This window comes from Rhinatrema bivittatum, chromosome 4, assembly GCF_901001135.1.
Source record: "Rhinatrema bivittatum chromosome 4, aRhiBiv1.1, whole genome shotgun sequence".
In the NCBI taxonomy this organism is placed as follows: domain Eukaryota; kingdom Metazoa; phylum Chordata; class Amphibia; order Gymnophiona; family Rhinatrematidae; genus Rhinatrema; species Rhinatrema bivittatum.
In genome coordinates, this window is record NC_042618.1 from 278954434 (window position 1) to 278979899 (window position 25466).

The 25466-nt window shown below is 44.5% G+C and overlaps 1 protein-coding gene across 5 annotated transcripts in view; it reads right to left on the bottom strand.

Annotated features, from left to right (window-relative positions):
- Nucleotides 1-25466, bottom strand: part of LOC115090703 (lymphoid-restricted membrane protein-like) — a 1037620-nt gene that overhangs the window by 61780 nt on the left and 950374 nt on the right. For all 5 annotated transcript variants that reach the window (XM_029600146.1, XM_029600141.1, XM_029600144.1 and 2 more), the window contains one exon: nucleotides 1490-1594. The gene's annotated coding sequence lies outside the window, so the exon portion shown is untranslated. The remainder of the gene's footprint in view (nucleotides 1-1489; nucleotides 1595-25466) is intronic.

Below are 25466 nucleotides of genomic sequence, written 5' to 3' on the forward strand. Positions count from 1 at the left end.
TTTTGTGTACGGGTCGCAAGAGGGGAAGTGCGGCCTCCAAGACTACGATCGCTCAGTGGCTCAAGGAAGCCATTGGCACCGCATACTTACTTTGGGGGAAACCTCCCCCTGTGGGTATTCGGGCTCATTTGACGCGGTCTCAGGCCACCTCGGGCGGAATCCTCACAAGTGTCGCCTCAGGAAATTTGTCGGGCGGCTACTTGGAAATCGTTACATACTTTTGCGAGGCATTATCATTTGGATGTTCAGGCTACAGCTTCGGATGGTTTTGGTGAGGGAGTTCATTGAGCGGGACTCTCTGGGCCCCACCCTAGGTAAGTTAGCTCTGGTACGTCCCAGGTGTCTGGACTGATCCGGGTACCTACAGGGAAAGGAAAATTAGTTTCTTACCTGATAATTTTCGTTCCTGTAGTACCACGGATCAGTCCAGGGACCCGCCCTTGGTTTGTCTGTCTGAGTGTTTGCGTGTACCTTCTGAAGTAACGGAGAGTCCGCTCGTGGTTTTATGTTCCATTGTTTACTCCTTTGGTTCTGGGAGTCTTGTTCCAGTTGGGGGTTTGAACTTGGCCTTGGGTTTTTAGGGCCGATTTAGTTAGATAGTCTGTTTGGTTTGCTCATTCTGCTTTGACATTACGTAAGACTGAGAGGCTGAGGCTGGCACGCTGCTATATATATGCAGGGCTGAGCCAATCAAAATCTTGCTCTGTCTCCATCTGCTGGTGCGGAGGCAGAACCCAGGTGTCTGGACTGATCCGTGGTACTACAGGAACGAAAATTATCAGGTAAGAAACTAATTTTCCTGTGATACTGTGTGAAGCACACCTGACCACCACTGAGTTTCCCAAAAGGAAATAATGTCCTGTGCAGAAATCTAAATCTCTCTCTCTTTTTAAATACTTTACGTAAAATTAATAAGAATTTTGTTTCCCTGTTTTCTGGTTTCTTTTTTAGAAGGTTCAGATAGAGAAGAGAGAGAGAAAGAATGGGAAGGAAGGGAAATGGGAGGAAACAGGGCAACAGTGAATGAAATGTGGAGCCTAAACCAAATCCTTGGAAGCCCCCTAGTCTAAGGCCATGCTCAACTAGGGGAGGGAAGACAAGGTTTTCACTGTAATAGCTGCCCTTCTAATCCAATCTTTTTCAAACAGTTTAAGTAGGCCTCATCTCTGAGCATGGGACATACTCTTCTATCATTTTCTGGAGACAGAGCGCAGCATATGTAAGGTGAAATCAAAAAGCCTGTTAATCTCTACCTCTGTCTGCTTTTTGGTGAACATAACCCATGTATTTGGAGTAGTCTATCTGGATAAAGAAGAAATTTCTTTGGCCACAAAAATATGAATGATGAGTAGGCTAGTCTGTTAAATATAGTACTATAATAGGTCTCCATTTGAAAATGTATGGAATAGATGCTTCAGAATAAAATCTTTCAAATACTAAGCCCATTCCTTCAGTTTTCAGGAAAAAATGAAATATTTGAATAACTTACATTGAGTAAACTTTTGCATTTCGTGCATGTTTTTCTGTAAGACTTAACTTTCTTGTTTTTTCTTCCATTATTTCTGGATCAGATGGTTCTGAGCTATGTTCATATCTGCAAATAAATGTTTCAATTAGCATAAACATCCTATTTTCTATCACTAAAGGTTTAATTCAGCACAAAATAAATTAGGTTATGAGATTTAAGGACATAAATAGTGCCATACTGGTTTAGACCAATGGTTAGTCTGGGCAGTCCAAGCAGATATTCTGGGTCACTTACAAATAGCCCGCAGATCTTATAAGTGGCATGGAGGAGTAGCCTAATGGTTAGAGCAACTGGCTGCAAAGGTTCAAATCCCACTGCTACTTCTTTACCCTCCCTCTCTGGGGATCAGGAAATACCCTCAGAAAGGTAGAATATCAATAAAGGTGGATATCCCCAAATCTGCTTGGCTCCTAATTGTTAAAGGACCCGTTCTCTAGAAAGTTGTCCCGTTGTTTTTTAAACTGGCTATACTTGACCACCACCTTCATCTTAATTGTGCGTTGAATGAAGAAATGTTTCTTAAAATTGTTTTTAATTTTCTAGTTTCATGGGATATCCTTAATCCTAGTATAATGTAAAAGATGGGTAACAGCAGGTATTTGGTTTTACCAAATAAACTGTATTGCCAGATATTCAGGCCACTGATTTTTTTTTTTTTCAAATAACAGATAGAGGGGAGGACGATCTACCAGACACTCCAGTAATGCATCAAACTCTGTTCATGCACCTGCCTCCCAGGAATGATTCACCCAACTAAATAAGCAGCCTTTTTTTTTTTTTTTTTTAAATTGTTCCCAGAGTTTTTTGATCCAAATATCTTTATCCTTGCTTCAGGTAGGGTAAAACCCAACTTGGACAGCAGGCACTGTTGTGGAGTCTCATTTCATTCTATGGACATTTTTTAACCCTTTAACAAAATCGTATTTCTTACTATATTTAAGGGCAATAATGAAAGCATGTTAAAGGATAAACAGCATTTCCTCATAGAAATGCATTATCATCCATGTATTTGGGTATAAGTATGCGTTGTTTTCAATTATGCATGAACTTTTATAAACATACTATGATAGTGTTTCCTGGGCAGAGGGAGGGCAGAGAATAGAACAGTTTTGATTATACAAAATGCACATTTTGTTCTAAAACAATTATCTACAGAGAAAGCAAACAAATTTCTTCAGGTAATTTTTGGCTAGGTAATAATCAAAGAAAAACTACTGGCACCGTTTCTTTGATTATTGTTGCAAATTCCGTGAATAAAAGTATCCAGGAAGTTTGCATCAGCATTGACACCTGATTATTACTAGCTGCATTTATAGAAGCAAAAATTTAAAGCAGGGGAACTGCATCATTTACCAGTTTCAAAATGCTCTTCTTACTATTTCATTTTCACACACACAAGATTTTATTGTCCACAACAAGGAATAAAGTTCACATAGTATTTTCATAAAATTGTATTAAATCGGGCTATAAACATAATGAGGCCAATATTCAAAATATCCTAATACTGATAACTTATCCAGCTAACATTAGCTGGAAAAGTTATCAAGGATATTAAATGGAATAATCATCCTGCTGACTATTCCTTAATACATATAGCCAGATAACTCTAAACTTAACTCACTATCTGTGAATATCGTTGGTTAGGTTTTCAAAGTTTTCTGGGTACATATACCTGGATAACTTTGCCTTTAACTGGCTATATTCAAAGGCCTGTAGTGTTAAGTGCCAATGTGGGATTTAAAAAAAATTAAAAAGGCAGTGGTGCAGGCCTGCCAGCGTGTTCCTCCACCTACTACAGTAAAACTGACATTCACCTATCTGGCAAGCTTTACTCCCCAGTTAAGTGCCCCCAACCCCTCCCCAAAACGCATCAAAAAAGTTAAAGTCCTATATGCCTGAAAATGCACTTTCCAATCCCCTTCCCTCCTCCCTCCACTAGTAAACCCATCCTGTACCCCTATACCTCCAAATGCCACCAAGAGCTGGGAAGAAGCTCCAGCTCTCTGCACTTTTGGAATTGCTTTGATATCTACACTGGTCATTTGTTCTTCATTTCTTCTCCCTATCTTCCCCTTCCAACCTCTCTTTAACTCTCCCTACCAGTACCAGTTCCCACAACCCCTCTCACTCTCCCCATGACCAGCAGTAGATCTCTGTGCCCCTCTTCCTGACTAGCAAAAGTTACAGGTACCCCTCCCTACCACCTACTCTCCCACCTGTTTCTATTCTCCCTCCCCCTTCCCAGAAGCAGATCCCCCTTCTTGCCTCACCCCCTACCCAGTAATAGATCTCTCTCTGACACTCACTTTCTCTGTGACACACTTCTGCTGTTGTTCATGTACACAATCAACAAATGATTCCACCCCAACCCAACCCCCCAGACATCTGCAGCTTCTAAGTTGTCTTACAGATAGTGACTGTCCCATTCCCACTCTCTTACAGTCCCTGGCATATACTTTTCCCTGACTCACCCTTCCCTTTCTGAAATTAAGCTTGCTTTTACCTTCAAGTTGAAGTGTTTTCCCTTTGGCTGCTGGTGTCCACACAGTCCTGCTGTCTCTGGCTCCTTCCCATACACTGCTTCAGTCTGCCTGCCCTGAGGTGATTTTTTTTTTTTTTTTTGGCCAGGCAGGGAGCAGGTGTGTAGGACTCAGACAAGAGCAGAGAAAACAGGATTGTCCAGGAGAAAGGAGGACTCATGACCACCCTATGATAATATCTTCTTACATTTAATAGGTGAATTTAAGCCAACAACATTCCAGGAAACCATCTTAAATGTATTCATCATTCATTCTCATGCCAGCTGTCTTACTAATACTGTGTGTTCAATTCATTCATCTGCAGCACTGGTCTCCAATATAAAACATACCTGAAATCACATCTGAAAGATCTTAGAAAAAAGGGATTTATTAATTTAAGATTTATACCCTGTGTATTTCAAATTAAAACATGCATAAATCACCAAATAAAAAATGAACAAATATTGAACTCATATGACATTTTGTTTGCAAAAGTATTCAACCCCCTAAAGTCAGATTTGTGTGGATTACAAATGACACTTACACAGATTGTTCTAGACAGTATGCTTATTGCACACCAATATGCTCTTAAAGTAAATTTTCAAAGTCACAATTCATTATTTCCCTGCATTTTCTTTGAAAAATTAAAACTAAAAAATGCTGCTTGCATAAGTATTTAACCCCTATGCTGTGGAAGTTGCAAGTTTATACAAATGAAAGATATTACCCTAACAATTAGCTTACAATTGGCCTCCACCTGTGAATCATTAAAAAAGGGTCAGCTTTTTGACCATTGGAAGATTTGTTGAATCTGGGCTGCCTTCAAAGCTACCATCTGAGGAGAGATCACCACCCATACAATTCAGCTAAAGAAGTCTCAGAAAGCCACTCTACTTGCTTTACAGAAGGAAGTTGCCATACTTGAACAAGCTCATAGTATCTTTCCGACACCAGCTTCCCTCACATCCCTTCTTAAGGCCAGGTATCATTACAATCAACAACTGAGTGCACAAGTCCAGTTAGGCGTCTCTCACACTAAAGCCCTGTACTATATGGAAAACAATAAATGTGGTCATCTGTTAGCCACATATCTTAAAAAGCGTCTAGAGAAGAAGCGGATAGCAACTGTAATGTCATCTGCTCAGACTCCACTGACATCGGACACAGATATCTTTCTTGCGTTTCGGATCTTTTATGAGTCTACCAGTCCGAAGCTGAACCATTCCTGGATAAGATCCATCACTTTTTATCCCGACTCACTCACCGGTAATGAATGCTCCTATTTCATAGACTGAAATTGCTTCCGCTATCTCCTCCTTGTCTAGTGGGAAAGCACCCGGTCCTGACGGCTTCACCTCAGATTTCTATCAAGCTTTCAAGACTGATCTTGTTCCACACCTGCACAATTATCTCTCCTCTCTTTTTTCCCATCCAACAGGGACCTCCAGTTTCACTGAAGCTTGTATAGTAGTACTTCTGAAGTCAGGGAGAGATCCCACTTGTATCTCTAATTCCCTGTACGTACCAGGATCAGTCCAGACAGTAGGGTTAGGTCTCCCTTCCAGCAGGTGGAGTTAGAGGCCAAAGTTCTAAGCACCTCCCATATCCCAGGGTGCCTCCTGCGATCCTCCAGTATTCCTCTGACTCCAGCAGGTGAAGGAAGACATCCCCTGCGGTTCTGTTACTTTGGTCAGCTGAGTAAATTTACCTTTATTTGTAGTGAAGGGAGTTTTTGTCCCTGGCTGATCTTTGACTAGATCATCTTACGTAAAAAAAAAAAAAAGAAGAATTTAGAATTAATTTGAAGCTGTGTCCGTTGGCCTTGACACCTGGAAGACTTATTATTCCCGGGCAAAGAGGGGATTTACCGGTGGGCCGGTCCCTCCCCCTTTCAGTGCCAGAGAAGTTTATATGCCTCTGAAGGGAGCTTAGAGATTTTTTGTTGATTTCCAGGGAGGTTTCATTCCCCTGAAGAGAAAGCTCCATTAACTGTATAGCAGTTTAAAAAAAACAAAACTGTTAAGTTCAAGGCAAATTTCAATATTGGGAAGGACACAAGCAAAATTTATTTCAGGTTTTTTTCTTTTTCCAGAGCTGCTTATTAATTTTTTTTTTTTGTTATGCCACGCGGTTACCGCTGTTCTGCATGTGGAGAGCCGGCAGCACGGCTCTCCAGAGACAGTCTGTGCTTTCGCTGCGTTTCTGGCGGCGAAGGGCCATCAGAGCTGACTCTTACTGGCAGAAAACGGGGCAGTGGTGGCTATTTTGAATTTAAACGACTATTGCGATGGCTCGCGGTCAGACGGAGAGGAGCACATTGAATGTTTATCACCTCCTATTTTAGCCCCAGAACACTCTAGTTTGAACGAAAATGATAGTATTCAACCTTCTTTACCCCCGGGGGGGGGGGGGGGGGAGGGGGGTATTAAAGCAGCCATTTTCTTCACAATTTATTTTGCTTATGCATAAGGCATATTTGGAGGCTACAGCAGATACAGAAGGTAATCAGCCACCCTCTGCTAAGATTCCTAAGCATGCAGAGGAATCTATGTCACATTTAATTAATATGGGTCAGGATCCTGACTTACAAGACCCACTTAAGAACATAAGAACATAAGAAAATGCCATACTGGGTCAGACCAAGGGTCCATCAAGCCCAGCATCCTGTTTCCAACAGTGGCCAATCCAGGCCATAAGAACCTGGCAAGTACCCAAAAACTAAGTCTATTCCATGTAACCATTGCTAATGGCAGTGGCTATTCTCTAAGTGAACTTAATAGCAGGTAATGGACTTCTCCTCCAAGAACTTATCCAATCCTTTTTTTAAACACAGCTATACTAACTGCACGAACCACATTCTCTGGCAACAAATTCCAGAGTTTAATTGTGCGTTGATTAAAAAAGAACTTTCTCCGATTAGTTTTAAATGTGCCCCATGCTAACTTCATGGAGTGTCCCCTAGTCTTTCTACTATCCGAAAGAGTAAATAACCGATTCACATCTACCCGTTCTAGACCTCTCATGATTTTAAACACCTCTATCATATCCCCCCTCAGTCGTCTCTTCTCCAAGCTGATACTATTGATGAGGAGGTTATGGAAGCAGCGCTGGTGGAAGGTGATGATCCCCAAGTATTGCGATTGTTTCACAAAGAGGAGTTAGATCCTCTTATTCCTTTTGTACTAGAGGAACTGGCAATTCCAGCACCACAGCCAGTAACTGATTCCACTCCTGGGGATCCTGTTCTCGCAGGGATTAGGGCTCCACCTAAATCTTTTCCTTTTCATCCTAAACTTTTCCAGTTGCTTACTCGAGAATGGGATTTCCCAGAAGCTGGACTTAAGGTTACTAGAGCTATGGATAAACTTTATCCACTTCCACAAGAATTTTTGGACTTGCTAAAGGTCCCTCAGGTTGATTCTGCAGTTTCTGCTATTGCTAAGCACACCACAATTCCAGTAACTGGAGGCACTGCTCTAAAGGATTTTCAGGATAGAAAACTTGAGGTTCTTCTTAAGCGTATCTTTGAGGTATCCGCTTTAGGTGTGCAGGTGGCGGTGTGCAGTAGTCTAATGCAGAGTGCGACTCTTCGGTGGGTCCAACAATTACCTCTCAGGATTTGCCGTCAGCAGAACTTGAGCAAGCCAATCGTTTAGAATCAGCAGTAGCATACACTGCTGATGCATTATATGACCTATTACATACTTTGTCTTGTTCTATGGCTTCTGCAGTTTCTGCAAGGAGACGTCTTTGGCTTCGTCATTGGACAGCTGACGCAACTTCCAAATCTCGCTTGGGTTCTTTTCCTTTTAAAGGATCATTACTCTTCCGGAAAGAGTTAGAGCAGCTCATTAAGGATTTGGGAGATAATAAAGTTTATAAATTACCTGAGGATATACCTCGTTCCTATCATTCATTCAATACCTTTAGAGGCCGTTTTCGGGGCCAGAGAAGATTCAGAACTGGTAGGATTCAATTTTTTTCTACACGTCAACAGCTTTCAAGGGCTCAGGTATGGGCCCATTCCTTTCATGGGAGATGGCCTCTCCATTCTAACAGCTCCCAAATTTTTCCATCCTCCAAAACTCCACATAAGGTGCGCCGGCCCATTCCTTGGTGCCAGAAATAGGAGGACGTCTCTCACGTTTTCACAGGGAATGGGTCAAAATTACCTCAGACAATTGGGTCCTCAATATTATAAAACAAGGCTACGCTTTGGATTTTGCTCGCCCATTAAAGGATCTTTTTCTAGTATCTCCAAGCGGTTCTTTTCTAAAGCAGCAACTTGTTCGTCAAACCTTACATCGGTTGCAGGATTTAGAAGCTATTGTTCCGGTCCCTCTGTCCCAATATCGAACCGGTCGTTACTCCATTTATTTCATTGTTCCCAAAAAGGAAGGAACATATTGTCCAATATTAGACTTGAAGGAAGTAAACAAGTCACTTCGGGTTCCTCGTTTCTGAATGGAGACCTTGAGATCAGTCATTGCGGCCATCCACAAAAACAAATTTTTGGCTTCTTTAGATCTGTCAGAAGCTTATCTTCATATACCAATTCAAGAATCCCACCAGAGATATCTTCGTTTCATGGTGTTGGGCGATCACTATCAGTTTCGGGCTCTTCCGTTCGGTCTAGCAACTGCGCCTCGAGTATTTACCAAGGTAATGGTGGTAGTTGCAGCAGCACTCAGACGAGAAGGGATATTGGTTCATCCCTATCTCGACGATTGGCTCATTCGAGCGAAGTCAAAGACTCTTTGCAAACTAGCGATCCAAAAAGTTCTGCATCTTCTTCATATACTTGGTTGGGTAGTCAACTTCAAGAAAAGTCATCTAGTCCCAACACAAGTTTTGCAGTTTCTGGGTGCACGATTCGATACAGCTGTGGGAAAGGTTTTTCTTCCACAGGACTGGATGATCAAATTTATGTCTCAAGTCCGTCTGCTTTTGGATCTAAATTTACCCACGGTATGGGATTATTTACAGGTTCTTGATTCTATGGCATCTACTCTGGACATGGTCCCCTGGGCTTTTGCACATCTAAGACCTTTGCAAAGGGCGTTGCTTTCCAGGTGGGACCCCAAGTCAGAGAAGTTTCATCTTCCTCTACCCCTTCTGGAGCCGGCTCGGTCCAGTTTAAATTGGTGGTTGATACCGCGTCACTTGCAGGAAGGAATGGACCTGGAGCCTCCTCAGTGGATATTAGTGACAATGGATGCCAGCCTTTTTGGTTGGGGAGCTGTATGCCAGTCACATTCGACACAAGGTCAGTGGACAGCTTCACAAGCCAAGTGGCCCATGAATCGTTTGGAAACCAGAGCGGTACGACTAGCTCTCCGCAGATTTCTACCACTTATTCAACATCAGTCGGTGAGGGTTCTCTCCGACAATGCCATGACAGTAGCGTACATCAACAGACAAGGCGGCACGAAAAGTCGCTCTGTCGCCATAGAAGCAGACATGCTAATGACCTGGGCCGATTCTCATCTACACCGGCTAGCGGCATCGCACATAGCAGGAGTAGACAATGTTCAAGCAGACTTCCTCAGTCGTCAGTATCTATATCCCGGAGAGTGGGAACTTTCCTGGAAGGCAATGAACATTCTCACTCAAAGGTGGGGGACACCCAGGCTAGATCTGATGGCTACCCGTGTTAATACGAAAGCGGCTCGGTTCTACAGTCGAAGGAGAGAACATGGAGCAGAAGGGGTGGATGCCTTGGTTCTACCTTGGCCCAAAGACATCCTTCTCTATGTGTTTCCACCATAGCCACTAATAGGAAAAGTCATGAGACGATTAGAATACCACGAAGGTCCGGTGATTCTCGTTGCTCCAGAATGGCCTCACAGACCATGGTATGCGGATCTCATCAATTAGCAATCGACGGTCTAGTCCGCCTAGGCCACCTCAACAACCTCCTTCGACAGGGTCCAGTATATTTCGACCAGGTGTTTCACTTTTGTCTAGTGGCCTGGCTTATGAAAGGGGGCAATTAAAAAAGAGAGGCTATCCAGACTCAGTCATCACCACCATGCTTAGTTCGAGAAAACCTTCTACTTCTCTCACCTATGTTAGATTATGGAAGGTATTTGATACTTGGTGTAGTAAGTCCGGCTTGTCTCCGCGCAGAGCTACAGTCAGACATTTTGGCTTTCTTATAAGACGGTTTAAAAAAGGGTCTGGCTTATAATTTGCTCCGCGTCCAAGTTGCGGCAATTGGCTGTTTAAGAGGCAAGGAGATTGGTGTGTCTATTGCTATGCATCAGGATGTTGTCCGTTTTCTCAAAGGAGCCAAACATTTGAAACCACCAATCCGGGCTATCTGTCCATCGTGGAATCTGAATTTGGTTCTTCGTAGTCTTTGGGCTCCTCCTTTTGAACCCCTTAAGCGAATAACTTTGAAGGACTTAACGCTCAAAAGACTTGATGTCCGCCGAATACTTTTACTTTATTTAGAGATTATTAATGCCTTTCGTTTTTCGGACCACCTTTTTGTTCTATGGAGCGGTCCTAAAAAGGGCTATCAGGCTTCAAAAGCTACCATTGCACGGTGGTTGAAGGAAGCAATTGCTTCGGCATACATTTGTAACGGTCATCCAGTTCCTGATGGTCTCAAGGCGCATTCGATATGTTCTCAGGCGGCGTCTTGGGCCGAGAGTCATTGTGTTTCACCTCAAGAAATTTGTAGAGCGGCGACTTGGAAATCTTTGCACACTTTTACCAAACATTATTGTTTAGATGTTCGTGCTCCAGACGTCGACTCTTTCGGTAGTAGTGTGCTGAAGGCGGGACTCTCCGGATCCCACCCCATTTAGGGCAGCTTTGGTACATCCCTACTGTCTGGACTGATCCTGGTACGTACAGGGAAAGGAAAATTAGTTCTTACCTGATAATTTTCGTTCCTGTAGTACCAAGGATCAGTCCAGACACCCGCCCATTTTTTTTCCGGAGAGTCCACTATTGATTATTGTTTATTTCCTTTTTATATTTTTCCTATGCAATGATTTAAGAAGCTCTGAATATTGTTACATTATTTTTTTTTCATGTTTTGTATTTGTTCTATTCATATATATAGTTGATCTAGTCATTGATTATCCTTCTTCATGAGTTTCTGCTTTGTTATTCAAAATACTGGAGGATCGCAGGAGGCACCCTGGGATCTGGGAGGTGCTTAGAACTTTGGCCTCTGACTCCACCTGCTGGAAGGGAGACATAACCCTACTGTCTGGATTGATCCTTGGTACTACAGGAACGAAAATTATCAGGCCGATTTCTTTATTGAACACTGATTATAAAATTTTTGCTAAAATTTTAACCACAAGGCTCTCCCACCTAATGTGCTCACTTATACATCCTGACCAATCAGGTTTTATTAAGGGCAGATTGATTGTGCATAACACCCATCTCTTTTTACATGTCCTGGAATATGTGCCCACTTTGACATCCCCTGCTGTGGCCATTTCCCTGGACGCAGAAAAGGCTTTCGATCATGTTGAGTGGCCTTTTCTACTAGCCACACTCAAATGGTTTGGTTTTGGTCCCATTTTTCTCTCTTGGATACAGCTTCTTTATTCCTCTCCATCTGCCTTCTTATATGTTAATAATCGTGCCTCTCCACCTTTCACACTACTCAGAGGTATGAGGCAAGGGTGCCCACACTCCCCTCTACTTTTTAAACCTGGTTTAGGAACCGCTACTTCTTGCTATCAGACAAACTGAAGCCATCGAAGGCATAACAATTGGTGATATGACTTTTAAACTATCTGCATATGCAGATGATGTTCTTTTCTTGCTCAGCCCTGACCTTTCCCTTCCTTCTTTGTTTCATCTTATTACTACTTACTCTTTGGTATCTGGATATAAAATCAACTGGCATAAAACTGAGATGCTTAAATTCTCTAGGGTCTTTCACAGATTTGTCATGTTTTCCCATACAAAAAGTAGCTGGTGGACTCAAATACTTGGGTATTCGATTCCATATGGATGCCCTAACCACCATTGGTCACTGTGAATCATCTGTTCTTCAGAAACTCCGAGACACCATACTGAAATGGACTCCCTTGCACCTCTCCTGGTTGGGGAGATTAGACACTATTAAAATGGTGATTGCCCCTAGGATAACGTATATTCTCACCATGATCCCTATACTCTTCTCTAAAGAATTTTACAGGCACATTGATCAGATTTTGTTGCGCTTCCTGTGGTGCAACAAAGCTCCTCGAATTGCATTGTCCAAACTGAAATGTGTTATTCAACATGGTGGGGTTAATTTTCCTGACTTTTATACTTATCACCAAGCCTTTATTTTACAACAAGGATACCATTATGCACCTAGCCTTCCTAATACTGACCCCCCTAGATGGCTTAAAATAGAATGTTATCTACTCTATCCTTATCCGATGGAGTATTTCCCCGGAGTGCCCCTGCCTTCGTGCCCCGCTTCCAATCCAATCGTGTGCTCTTTTCATCGTGCCCTACTGGAAGCTGTCTCGGTTTGCCCCGCTGTGGCGCAACTCCATGATAAAAATCGAAGGCCATCTGATTAACTGGTCCATATGGCAACAACATGGGATATGGTTTCTTTCCTCTGTCCTGAGAGACGAGTTACTCCCCTTTGAGTATATTAGGGAACAATTTGCCCTATCAACATCTCAGTTCTATGCCTGGCTTCAATTACATAGTATAGAAAAAGCCTTAGTGGATAATATGAAAAAATAATAGACTGCAATAACCACGTATTCACCAAAAATAACACAAATAATATTTTCTATGGGACCATCATATAAACCCCAGATATTAATATCTTTTAGAGCATTGAATATGCTCCATCGATAAATCAAAGGGATTTTTTTAAGCATTTCACAAAAAATTATTTTTAAAAATGCACTACTTCCATTAATTGAAATGAATTCATGCCCAACACGGTACCATGTTTCGCAAAGCTGCTGCTTCAGGAGCTGGAATCAGCATATTTCAGAATCCAAAAAATCTCTCTTTTTTTCTTTTCAGTCCCGTAATTATTTTTATGGATTAACACGGCTGCTTGTTTCTTCAGAAAGCATTTTTACCCACCACAAACTCAGCATTTTTACTGAGCTGACGAGCCAGTTTTAAATTTTATATGTAATGACGTTATACGTGGCAGGAAAAAATGCTTTCTGAAGAAACAAGCAGCCGTGTCAATCCATAAAAATAATTACGGGACTGAAAAGAAAAAAAGATTTTTTGGATTCTGAAATATGCTGATTCCAGCCCCTGAAGCAGCTGCTTTGCGAAACATGGTACCGTGTTGGGCATGAATTCATTTCAACTAATGGAAGTAGTGCACTTTTTAAAATAATTTTTTGTGAAATGCTTAAAAAAATCCCTTTGATTTATCGATGGAGCATATTCAATGCTCTAAAAGATATTAATAACTGGGGTTTATATGATGGTCCCATAGAAAAATATTATTTGTGTGTTATTTTTGGCTTCAATTACATAGCACCTTTCATACTTTCCACTTGCCTGACCTGGTTAATAATGACTTCCCCTACATATTCGCAATCATCCGTACCTACGGTAACCGGGGACATCTGGCCTCTCATTTATACAGATTGTTTAAAATAACTATGTCCTCGATCAACTCTAGGATTGTACTCTGGCTGTCTGAGCTTAGTACAATTCCCAATTCCATCAATTGGGCTTATGGTTGGAAAAAATCTGTTTGCATATCACTCATCTAGTTTAACCCAGGCATTTTTTGTTTTGCACAGGGCTGTATGGACTCCCTGGAAATTGTATTGAGCCAGACTGCTCACATCACATGGATGTTGGTCATGCAACATGGACAGGGGCACTCTATCCCATATGCTTTTTTTTTTGTCCCTATGTTTCCACTTTTTGGAAGCAAATTGGGTCACCATTTCTGCGATTCTGGGCCTATCCCAGCCCATTACTTACTCAGCGGTTAAATTAAGAGGTGCAGACCCGGCTACACCTCTTTCCATGGCTCCGCGTAAGCTATTGGATTTTCTTTTGACTGTAGATCTGCATAATATACTGGCCAACTGGAAACAGTGATATGCTCTCAGATCACTTATGGTGGAACTCTGCTTGTTTAGTAAATATGAAAAGGCAATGGTGACTAAATTCCATAGGCTGACTTCCTGGTGTCAGGTGTGGATGCCGCTTGATGATTATGTAGGATCATTATCTGTTTAAACTGGGTGGTGAATATATGCCGGTTCCTTGACTATGCATTGCTTATCTTCCTCCTCTTTTTTTGTTTGGCTGCTCCCTCTCTCCTTTTCTTTGTTCCCCATTATCCTACCTTTTCTCTTTTCCCTTTCTCCTTTTCTTTACCTCCTCTCGCTCTCTCTTTACCAATAAGAGGTTTGTGACATTTCTTTATTTTTACTGTTTTGGACTTAAAGTTGTTTTGTATGTCCTTGTTTGTACTCATGTTTAACCTCTCAATAAAAAGATTTAAATTAAAAAAAAAAAGTCAGCTTTCCTGGTTGAAAGACCCCTAACTCCAGTATTATTGGTCAGACTGTGAATCTGAAGGAAACCTGTGAAAATGAAGACCAAGACAATTCTAAGGAAATTAAAGATAAAGTTATAGACATGCACAAGATACATATTATTTTGTAGCCTTTCCCTAAGTACTTGGATATCCCAGTGAGCACTGTTGGATCAACTGTGAGAAAATGGAAGCTGCATCATACCACCCAGACACTGCCTAGGAAAGGAGTCCCTGAAAACTCAGCAACAGAGCAAGGATACTTGTGAGGGAAGCCACAGAGGCCAATTACTTTGAAAAAGCGAGTTCAGTGGCTGAGACTGGAGTGGAAGTGCACCAGTCAACAGTATCAAGACCTCTGTGTACAACTGGCCTGCATGGGAGGGTAGTTAAAAAGAAGTCATTACTGAAAAAAAAATCATATCAAAGCATGCCTGGAGTTTCCCAGAAAGCATTACAGTACACAGCTAAAATGTGGGATAAAGTTTTGTGGTCAGATGAGACAAAAATGGACTTTTTTGGCCAAAATTCAAAATGCTATGTGTGGCACAAACTTAACGCTGCCCATTCCTCAGCAAACACTATCCCAACAGTGAAATATGGGAATGGCAGTATTATCCTGTGTGGATGCTTTCCTCAGTGGGGACTGGGCATCTTGTTAAAACTGAAGGATGGATGGTGCAACATACTGGGAGATACTTTGTCAACCTATTTCAGTCTGCTAAAAAACAAACTTGGGAGAAAGTTCACCTTTCAGCAGGACAATGATCCCAAGCACAAGGCCAAAGCAAATAGGAGTGGTTGAACAACAAAAAGGTGAATGCTCTAAAATGGTCAAATCAAAGTCCAGATTTCAATACAATTAGGAATCTGCGGTATTATTTGAAAATTGCAGTCCATAAGTGTCACCCAATCAACCTGAACAACCTGGAGCAAATATGCCAGGAAGAATGAGCATAAATCACTCCCAGTGTGCAAAGCAGGTAGAAACTTGCCCCAACAGACTTACAGCTTTTATTGTAGCAAAAGCTGGTTCTACCAAGTACTAGTCTGAAGTGGCTGAATACTTATGCAAAAACCATTTTTCAGTTTTTAATTTTATTTTACAAAAAATGCAGGGAAATAATGAATTGTGACTTTGAAAATTTATTTTAAGAGCATACTGGTTTGCAATAGACATATATCTGAAACCATTTGTGTAAGTGTCATTTGTAATCCACACTGCTGACTTTTTAGAAGGTTGAATAATTTTGCAAGTCACTGTACAAACAACAAAGTAGACTAACAAAAGCTTATACAATCTCATAAAAGCTTCAGGAATTATAATTATAAATAAAAATAATATATCTTACTATTGTCCCAGCATCAAAGACTCTACAACAAACAATGGTTAAAATCAAAGCACATAAATAAGCACATCAGTACAAAAGTATATAAGTTTTGCCATAATGGGTCAGATCAAAAGATCCATCAAGCCCAGCATCCCAGCAATCCAAGTCAAGTACCTGGCAGGATCTCCAGGAGTAGATAGATTCCATGCTGCTTAGCCCATGGATAAAAAGTGGATTTCTGCAACTCCAACTTAATAATGGTTTATGGACTTTTCCTCCAGGAACTTGTCAAAACCTTTTTTAAACATAGCTACATTAATAACATTCACCTTGTCCTCTGGCAGTGAATTCCAGAGCTTAATTATGCATTGAGTAAAAAATATTTTCTATTAATTTTAAAGTATCACCTAGTAACTTCATTACGTGTCCCCCTAGTCTTTGGACTATTTGAAAGAGTAAACAAATGATTAACATTTACTCGTTCCACTCCACTCATATTATATACTTCTATCATATCTCTCCTCAGCCATCTCTTCATCTCATTCCATCCCCTTTATCATTCTGGTTGCCCTTCTCTGTACCTTTTTTAATTCTGCTATATCTTTTTTGAGATGTGGTGACCAGAACGGCACACAATACTTGAGATAAGGTCGCACCATGGAGTGATACAGAGGCATTATAATGTTGAGATTACTTACCTGATAATCTCCTTTTCCTTAGTGTATGCAGATGGACTCAAAACAAATGGGTATTGTGTGCTCGTGCTAGCAGTTGGAGACAGATCTGACGTCAGCACGGGTACATATACCCCCACAGGAAGTGCAGCAATTCAGTAATCTTCCTAGCAAAAGATTTATGGATATATGTGTGACTGACCGATCGATTAATCAACAGGATTACCCTGACCAATTGATGGTAGCTGGAGACCGCCAGTGTTCTCAACCGGAAGGCGTCGACACCCGGCAGGGTGGAAGCCCTATTATAAGCAAAACATGGCTTACCGTGAGTCGGCGAATCCCCATGTATACCGGCAGCCGGGCGGGATGCTGAGTCCATCTGCATACACTAAGGAAAAGAGATTATCAGGTAAGTAATCTCAACATTTCCTAGCGTGTAGCAGATGGACTCAAAACAAATGGGATGTATAAAAGCTACTCCCGGACTGGGCGGGAGGCTGCCCGAGGACCGTGTAGGATTGCCCTCGCCAATGCTGTGTCCTCCCTGGCCTGGACGTCCAGACGGTAGAATCTGGAGAAGGTATGGAGGGAGGACCACGTCGCCGCTTTGCATATCTCTGCAGGCGACAGCAGCTTAGCTTCTGTCCAAGAGGCCGACTGTGCTCTGGTAGAATGAGCCTTGACCTGCAGAGGCGGTGGTTTTCCCGCCTCCATGTAGGCTGCCTTGATAACTTCTTTAATCCAGCGGGCGATGGTTGGCCGTGAGGCTGCTTCCCCTAGCTTCTTCCCGCTGTGCAGGACGAACAGGAGGTCCGTCTTTCGTACAGCTTCTGACATTTCCAGGTATCTGGACAGCAGTCTGCCGATATCGAGATGGCGTAGCATTCGACCTTCCTCAGACTTCTTCAAACCGTCCGTGGTAGGCAAGGATATGGTTTGGTTGAGGTGAAAGTGTGAGACCACTTTGGGTAAAAAGGAGGGAACTGTACGAAGATGGATGGCCTCTGGAATGATTCTGAGAAATGGATCACGACAGGATAGTGCTTGTAGCTCTGAGATGCGGCGTGCTGAACACACAGCCAGCAAGAACACCATCTTCAAGGTTAGCAAACGGAGGGACAGGCCTCGAAGGGGCCTGAAGGCGGATCCCACTAGAAATTCCAATACTAGGTTGAGGTTCCACAAGGGCACTGGCCACTTCAGTGGCAGGCGAATGTGTTTAACTCCTTTCAGGAAGCGTGAAACGTCTGGGTGTTTGGCAATGGAGTTGCCGTCACTCCCGGGACCGTAGCAAGACAGCGCTGCTACCTGAACCTTGATGGAGCTGAGGGACAGACCCTTCTGAAGTCCATCTTGTAGGAAGTCCAAAATGAAAGGAATCTTCGCGGTATGTGAATTAGTGCCGTGAGAGTCGCACCAAGCTTCAAAAACTCTCCAGATCCTGATATATGTTAGTGATGTCGAGAATTTGCGTGCTCGGAGGAGTGTATCTATAACCGGCTCCGAGTATCCCCTTTTCATCAGTTGAGCCCTCTCAATGGCCAGACCATAAGAGAGAATTGAGCCGGATCCTCGTGGAGGATGGGACCTTGCCGCAGCAGGTCCCTGTGTGGAGGCAGGGGTAGAGGGTTCCCTGCCAGTAGTCTTTTCATGTCTGCGTACCAAGGTCTTCTTGGCCAGTCCGGGGCCACTAGAAGAACTAGGCCTCTGTGTTTCTGAATCCTGTGAACAATGGCGCCCAGCAGGGGCCATGGAGGAAAGGCGTATAGCAGGATCCCCTGAGGCCACGGTTGTACCAGGGCATCGATCCCCTGAGCCCGAGGATCCCGCCTGCGGCTGAAATATCTGGGAACTTGAGCGTTGGACCTGTCCGCTAATAGGTCCATGGCTGGCGTCCCCCATCGATCCACAATTATCTGAAAAACTGTGGGTGACAGCTGCCACTCCCCCGGGTTTAGGCTTTCTCTGCTGAGGAAGTCTGCCGTCGTGTTGTCCTTCCCGGCAATGTGGACGGTGGAGATGTCCTGGAGATTTGCTTCCGCCCAAATCATCAGGGGAGCTATTTCTAGGGACACTTGTTGGCTTCTGGTTCTGCCCTGACGATTGACGTATGCCACCGTGGTGGCATTGTCTGACATCACTCTGACCGCTCTGTTGCGAAGTCTGTGGGCAAATCGCAGGCATGCTAGCCTGACTGCCCATGCCTCTAGTTGGTTGATGTTCCACCTCGACTCTTCTCTGGTCCACCGCCCTTGGGCGGTGAGTTCCTCGCAGTGTGCTCCCCATCCGTTCAGGCTGGCATCTGTGGTGAGCAGAATCCAGGTTGGGGAGGACATTCTTAACCCCCGGCTTATGTGGCCGGGCTGCAACCACCACCGTAGCTGATACCGCACTCTGGCCGGTAGAGGTAGGCGTACAGTGTAGTTCTGTGATCGTGGGCTCCATCAAGATAGAAGGGCGCGTTGTAACGGTTTCATATGAGCCCGCGCCCATGGGACCACTTCCAGAGTGGATGCCATGAGGCCGAGGACCTGTAGGTAATCTCGAGCTGTGGGCCGGCTGGCACTCAGCAGGGCCTGCAGATGACTCTGGAGTTTTGCTTTTCTCTTGGAGGTCAGGCTGATCTTGTCTTCTCGGGTGTCGAATCGGACCCCTAGGTATTCCAGCGACTGGGATGGCTGTAGGGAGCTCTTGTTTACGTTGACTACCCATCCGAGGCTTTCCAGAAGAGCTATAACTCTGTTGGTTGCCCGGTGGCTCTCCTCCGGTGACTTTGCCCTGATCAGCCAATCGTCCAGTTAGGGATGGACGAGGATTCCTTCCTTTCCAAGTGCCGCCGCCACTACTATTATTACCTTGGTAAAAATCCGCGGCGCGGTGGCTAACCCAAAGGGTAAAGCCCGGAACTGGAAGTGCTGATTCAGGAGTTTGAAGCGTAAATAGCGCTGGTGATCCCGATGGATGGGGATATGCAGGTAGACTTCCGACAGATCTAGCGAGGTGAGAAACTCTCCTGGCTGTATTGAATTCTTGACAGACCGTAGAGTTTCCATGCAAAAGCTGGGGACCCGTAGGTGTCGATTGACTGACTTTAGGTCCAGGACGGGCCTGAAAGTGCCCTCCTTCTTGAGTACTATGAAATAAATGGAATAATGCCCAGAAGTTACCTCTTCCGCAGGTTCTGGGATTATGGCTTTTAGGGCCAGGAGCCTCTGTAAGGTCACCTCTAGTGCCACTGCCTTGAGCGGCGAACAAGGAGATTCCACAAACTTGTTCAGTGGAAGCCAAAAGAAATCCAGGTAATATCCTTCCCGGATGATGGCGAGGACACACTGGTCCGAAGTGATCTCGACCCACCTGCCCTCTATGGCTGCTACCCTCGGATGGGTCGGCTGATTGTCATTGTGGGTTACGGCCGGCCGGTTACGGCCGGGGCCAGAACCCAGGCCGGTTCTCTTCTTGGTGTGCTTAGTCCGAAAGGGCTGGTTCCTGGCCTGAGAACGAGGTGCTTGATAGCGAGTCCTGTAGGGGTTGAAGCGCTGCGAGTTTCTACCTCTGGATGGTCTAGAAACAGAACGCTGGCTCCTCCTTGACCTGTCTTCTGGTAGACGGGGTAATGGAGAGGCACCCCATTTAGTAGCCCAGTTCTCGAGATCGCTGCCGAACAGTAGGGAACCCTTAAAGGGCATTCTTGTGAGTCGTGTCTTGGAGGACAAGTTGGCCGCCCAATTGCGTAGCCAAAGCTGTCTCCTGGCTGCCACTGAGGAGGACACTACCTTGGCTGCCGTACGGACGAGGTCGGAGGCTGCGTCAGTGAGAAATGCGAGAGCTGATTCCATGTCTTCTCCCGGGGTGTTGTTTCTTGCCTGTGATAAACATGAATGCGTCACCACGGTGCAGCAAGTCGCGATTCGAAGGGATATGGCCGCTACCTCAAAAGCTTGTTTCAGAATGGTGTCCATGCATCGGTCATGCGTATCCTTGAGGGCCGTTCCCCCCTCCACCGGAATGGTGGTGCGCTTCACAATTGCGCTAACTATGGCGTCTACCCTGGGGCACGCCAGCAGCTCCTTGGATGCCGGATCCAGAGGGTACATGCCAGTCAAGGCCCGACCCCCTTTGAATGAGGCCTCCGGTGCCTTCCATTCCAGCTCGATTAGCTGCTGTGCTGCTTGTAGGAGGGGAAAGTGATGAGCCATTTGGTGCAGGCCCTTTAGCAGGGGGTTCTTTATAGGGTCCCCTGGGGGGTCCTGGCCCGGAATGGCCAGCTCCGATAAGCATTGAGAGACCAGGCCTGGCAGATCTTCTTTCCGAAAGAAGCGTCTCATGGTCCGATATGGTTCTATCTCCGAGGGAAGTTCACCCTCCTCGGGGGGCTCCTCACTTACCTGGGAGTAATCCGAATCCCCATAAGCGGGGCTGTCGGGTGGTGAGTGGTTGTGCCTAGGTCTCGAGGGTCCAGGGACCGGATCAGCTGGAACGGGAGGACCCATTCGAGGAGCAGACTGCATCTGGACAAAGGCGTGAATCCCCTTAAATAATTCCACCCAGGAAAGCGAAGCCGGATCTGGCCGCAGGGGTACCAGGTCTCTCGGGTTCCCTGGCTGCTCGCCGCATCCTGCCAAGTCTGGTGTGGTCCCTGAGGAACCGCTGGGCTGGGACCGGTCTTGTCCTGGAACTCCCATGGCTTCCTCACATTGGGCACATAGGGAGTCTGCTTCCTCGCTCTGTGTGGCTCTGAGCAGAGGCTTAGAGCGTTCATGCCTGATTCTGGAGGTGCCGGCTCTGCGTAAGCATGGACTTTCTTATCCTCCATTCGCCTGAAATGCGGTGTCGCCCAAGATGTGCGCCTAACACGTGCGCTTAACAGCATGCGCCTAGAACGGGCGGCTTTATAAACGTGCGCCTATAAACGTGCGTCTTATAAATGTGCGCCTATAACTGGCGTCTTATAAATGTGCGCCTTTAACGGGCGTCTTAGAAAGTGCACGTATCCTAGTAGCGTGCGCTAACAACGTGCGCCTATCGCGTGCGCTAACAACGTGCTCCTATCGCGTGCGCTAACAACGTGCGCCTATCGCGTGCGCTTAGCAAGCAACGTGCGCTTAATGGGAGAAGATGAGTAGGCAGGCAAAATGGCGACCTCCTAGGCGGGCTGCCTCATAGGCAGGCCCAGTTAGTCCACACTTCCTCGGTGACCAAGTAAAGATGTATGCCTTACCTTGTCTTCGGCACTTCCCGGCTGCGACCCGGGCGGTCTCCAGCTGCGGGGGGAGAGGGGAATACCTTTACCGCCGCGCTTAAGGAAGTGCACCCGCTGCCTCTAGGCCACGCCCGAACTCGTCTCGCTCGGGGGCCAAGTCCACGCCGGGACCGAGGCTGCCTCTAGGCCGCGCCCGAACTCATCTCGCTCGGGGGCCAAGCTGCGCCCGAGCCCTTCTCACTCGGGGGCTGGGTCCCTGCCGCGAACCGGCCACCGGACCGAGGCTCTTACCTCCGAGGGACCACGGACTTCAGCTCGGGAAACTCAACTGGGTGAGTGACCGCCTGGTATCACCACAGGAGTGTGGGGCTCGTCTTCAGTAGGTTTCTTCTATGAATTTAGTCGTTAGAATTTGGAAACACGCTCAGCGAGCGTGGGGTAGCTCCAAACTGCTTTGGAGATGGAAATTACTGAATTGCTACACTTCCTGTGGGGGTATATGTACCCGTGCTGATGTCAGATCAGTCTCCAACTGCTAGCACGAGCACACAATACCCATTTGTTTTGAGTCCATCTGCTACACGCTAGGAAATATCTGTTTTATTCTCCATTCCTTTCCTAATAATTCCTAGCATTCTACTTGCTTTTTTGGCTGCTGCTGCATACTGAGCACAAGATTTCAATGTATTATCATCAACAATGACGTCTAAATCCTTTTCCTGAATGGTGACTCCTAATGCAGATCCTTGTAATTTGTAGTTATAATTTGGGTTAATAACATAAGAAATTGCCATATTGGGTCAGAACAAGGGTCCATCAAGCCCAGCATCCTGTTTCCAACAGTGGCCAAACCAAGCTACAAGAACCTGGCAAGTACCCAATCACTAAGAAGATCCCATGCTACTGATGCCAGTAGTAGCAGAGGCCATTCCCTAAGTCAACTTGATTAATAGCAGTTAATTAATGTCTCCTCTGGGAACTTATTCACACCTTTTTTAAACCCAGCTATACTAACTGCACTAAGCACATCCTCTGGCAACAAATTCCAGAACTTAATTGTGCATTGAGTGAAAAAGAATTTTCTCCGATTAGTTTTAAATGTGCTGCTTGCTAACTTCATGGAGTACCCCCTAGTCCTTCTATTATCTGAAAGTGTAAATAACTGATTTACATCTACCCATTCTAGACCTCTCATGATTTTAAATCCCTCTATCATATCCCCCCTCAGCAGTCTCTTCTCCAAGCTGAACAGCCTAACCTTTTTTAACCTTTCCTCATAGGGGAGCTGTTCCATCCCCTTTATCATTTTGGTTGCCCTACTCTTCCCTATGTGCATCACTTTGCACTTGTCCACATAAAATTTCATTTGCATGCCCAGTCCTCCCAGTATTGCAAGGTATTCCTGCAATTCTCACAATCCTCTTGTGATTTAACAACTTTGAATAATTTTGTATCATCGGCAAATTTGATCACCTCACTCGTTGCTCCTATTGCCAAGTTGTTTATAAATATATTAAAACATAATTGTCCTATAATGAATCCCCTGGGGCACCCTACTATTCACCTTTCACCACTGGGAAAATTAACCATTTAGTCCTAATCTCTGTTTTCTATCTTTTAACCAGTTGGAAATCTTCAATCGGACTCTATCCCATGAGTTTTTAATTTCCTAAGAAGTTGCTTATGAGGGACTGTGTCGAATACTTTCTGGAAATCCACATTTATTTACACACTCAAAAAAATGTAGCCGGTTGGTGAGGCAAGATTTCCCTTGACTAAATTCATGTTAGCTTTGTCCCATTAAACTATGCCTATCTATATGTTCAGCAATAGTTTCTACCATTTTGCCTGGCACAGACATCTGACTCACCGGACTGTAGTTTCCTGGATCACCTCTTGATCCCTTTTTAAAAACTGGCATTACATTGGCAATCTTCCAGTGTCAGGTAACAAAGACAATTTTAATGATAGTTTATATATTACTACCATCTGGTCCAGGTGATTTGCTACTCATTAGTTTGTCAATTTGCCCTATTACATCTTCCAGGTACACAGATTTGTTTCAGTTCTGCTGAATCATCACCTTTGCATATCGTTTCTGGCATGGATCCCTTTCTTACATCTTCCTTAGTGAAGACCAAAGCAAAAGAATTCATTTAGAGGTAGATTTTAAAAGCCTCGTGCACGTGTCCATGGTTCCCAGCATGCACACATGGAGGTGCCGATTTTATAACATGCGCGTGTCACCATACACGTTATAAAATATGATACCCGCACGCACATGTGCCTGATTTTACATCGGTGTGTGCAGATTGGGAGGGAACTTTCCTAACCACCTACCTACTCTTCCTCCCTTTTCCCCTCTCTTCCTTAACCCCTAAAACCCCTCTTCCTCCCTTTTTTCTTTTTTCATTTTGGAACATACTTTATCTTTCGAGATGAACTAAGTTCCATGCTCTGGTCGGCTGCCGGTCTACCCCTTTTGACCAGCCCAGCACTTCCACGCATACCGGGAAAATGCGCGTGGCCAGGTCATTTTAAAATACGCTTGAGGTGCACAACTGGCCTGGCCACAAGTGTATCTTCCAGTTTTTGCACGCCAGTCTTTAAAAATCTACCCTTTAGTCTCTCTGCTATGGCTTTGTCATCCCTAAGTGCCCCTTTTAGCCCTTGATCATCTAATGGTCCCAACTGACTGCCTTGCAAGCTTTTTACTTCGAATGTATCAAAAAAAGTTATTATGTGTCTTTGCTTCCACGGCAAGCTTCTTTTCAAATTCTCTCATTGCCTTCCTTAACAATGCTTAGCATCTAACTTGCCAGTGCTTATTACAGATGTGCATTGTTAACCCCTATCGGTTCAGGCTTCATTTTCGGGTCCCCACGGGAAATTTAGTTTTTCCTGCGGTTCGTTTTTTTCCCCCGTGAGTCCTGATTTTTGTGTCAGTGCGCACTAACTCCTATTAGTGCACACTAAATTGAACTATGAATTTTTCCAAAATTTCAGAAAAATTCCGTTTGTTTTTCGATGCCCATGAACCATTACGAATTAGTCAATTTCATTGAAATTGTCTAATTCATGAAAAATGAATGCACATCTCTAGTGCTTATACTGTTTCCTTCATTCAGATCCCTTCTCCATTTCTTGAAATGTTGAGATTACTTACCTGATAATCTCCTTTTCCTTAGTGTAGACAGATGGACTCAGAACGAATGGGTATAGTATGCTCGTGCTAGCAGTTGGAGACGGATCTGACGTCAGCACGGGTATATATACCCCCACAGGAAGCGTAGCAACTCAGTAATCTTCCTTGCAAAAGCTGTTATGGATGTGTGTACTGACGCTCAGTGAAATAGTGAAACATGATTCCCCTGACCGATTGATAGTAGCTGGAGACCGGCAGCATTCACAACCGGAAGGCATTGACACCTGGTAGAGTGTACGCTCTTATGTAAACAAATGACATGGCTTACCTTGAATCGGTGAAACCCATGTCTACAGGCAGCTGGGCGGGATGCTGAGTCCATCTGTCTACACTAAGGAAAAGGAGATTATCAGGTAAGTAATCTCAACATTTCCTGGCGTGTAGCCAGATAGACTCAGAACGAATGGGATGTACAAAAGCTTTACTCCCAGCCTGGGCGGGAGGCTGCCTGAGGACCATGTAGTACCGCCCTCGCAAATGCAGAGTCCTCCCTGGCCTG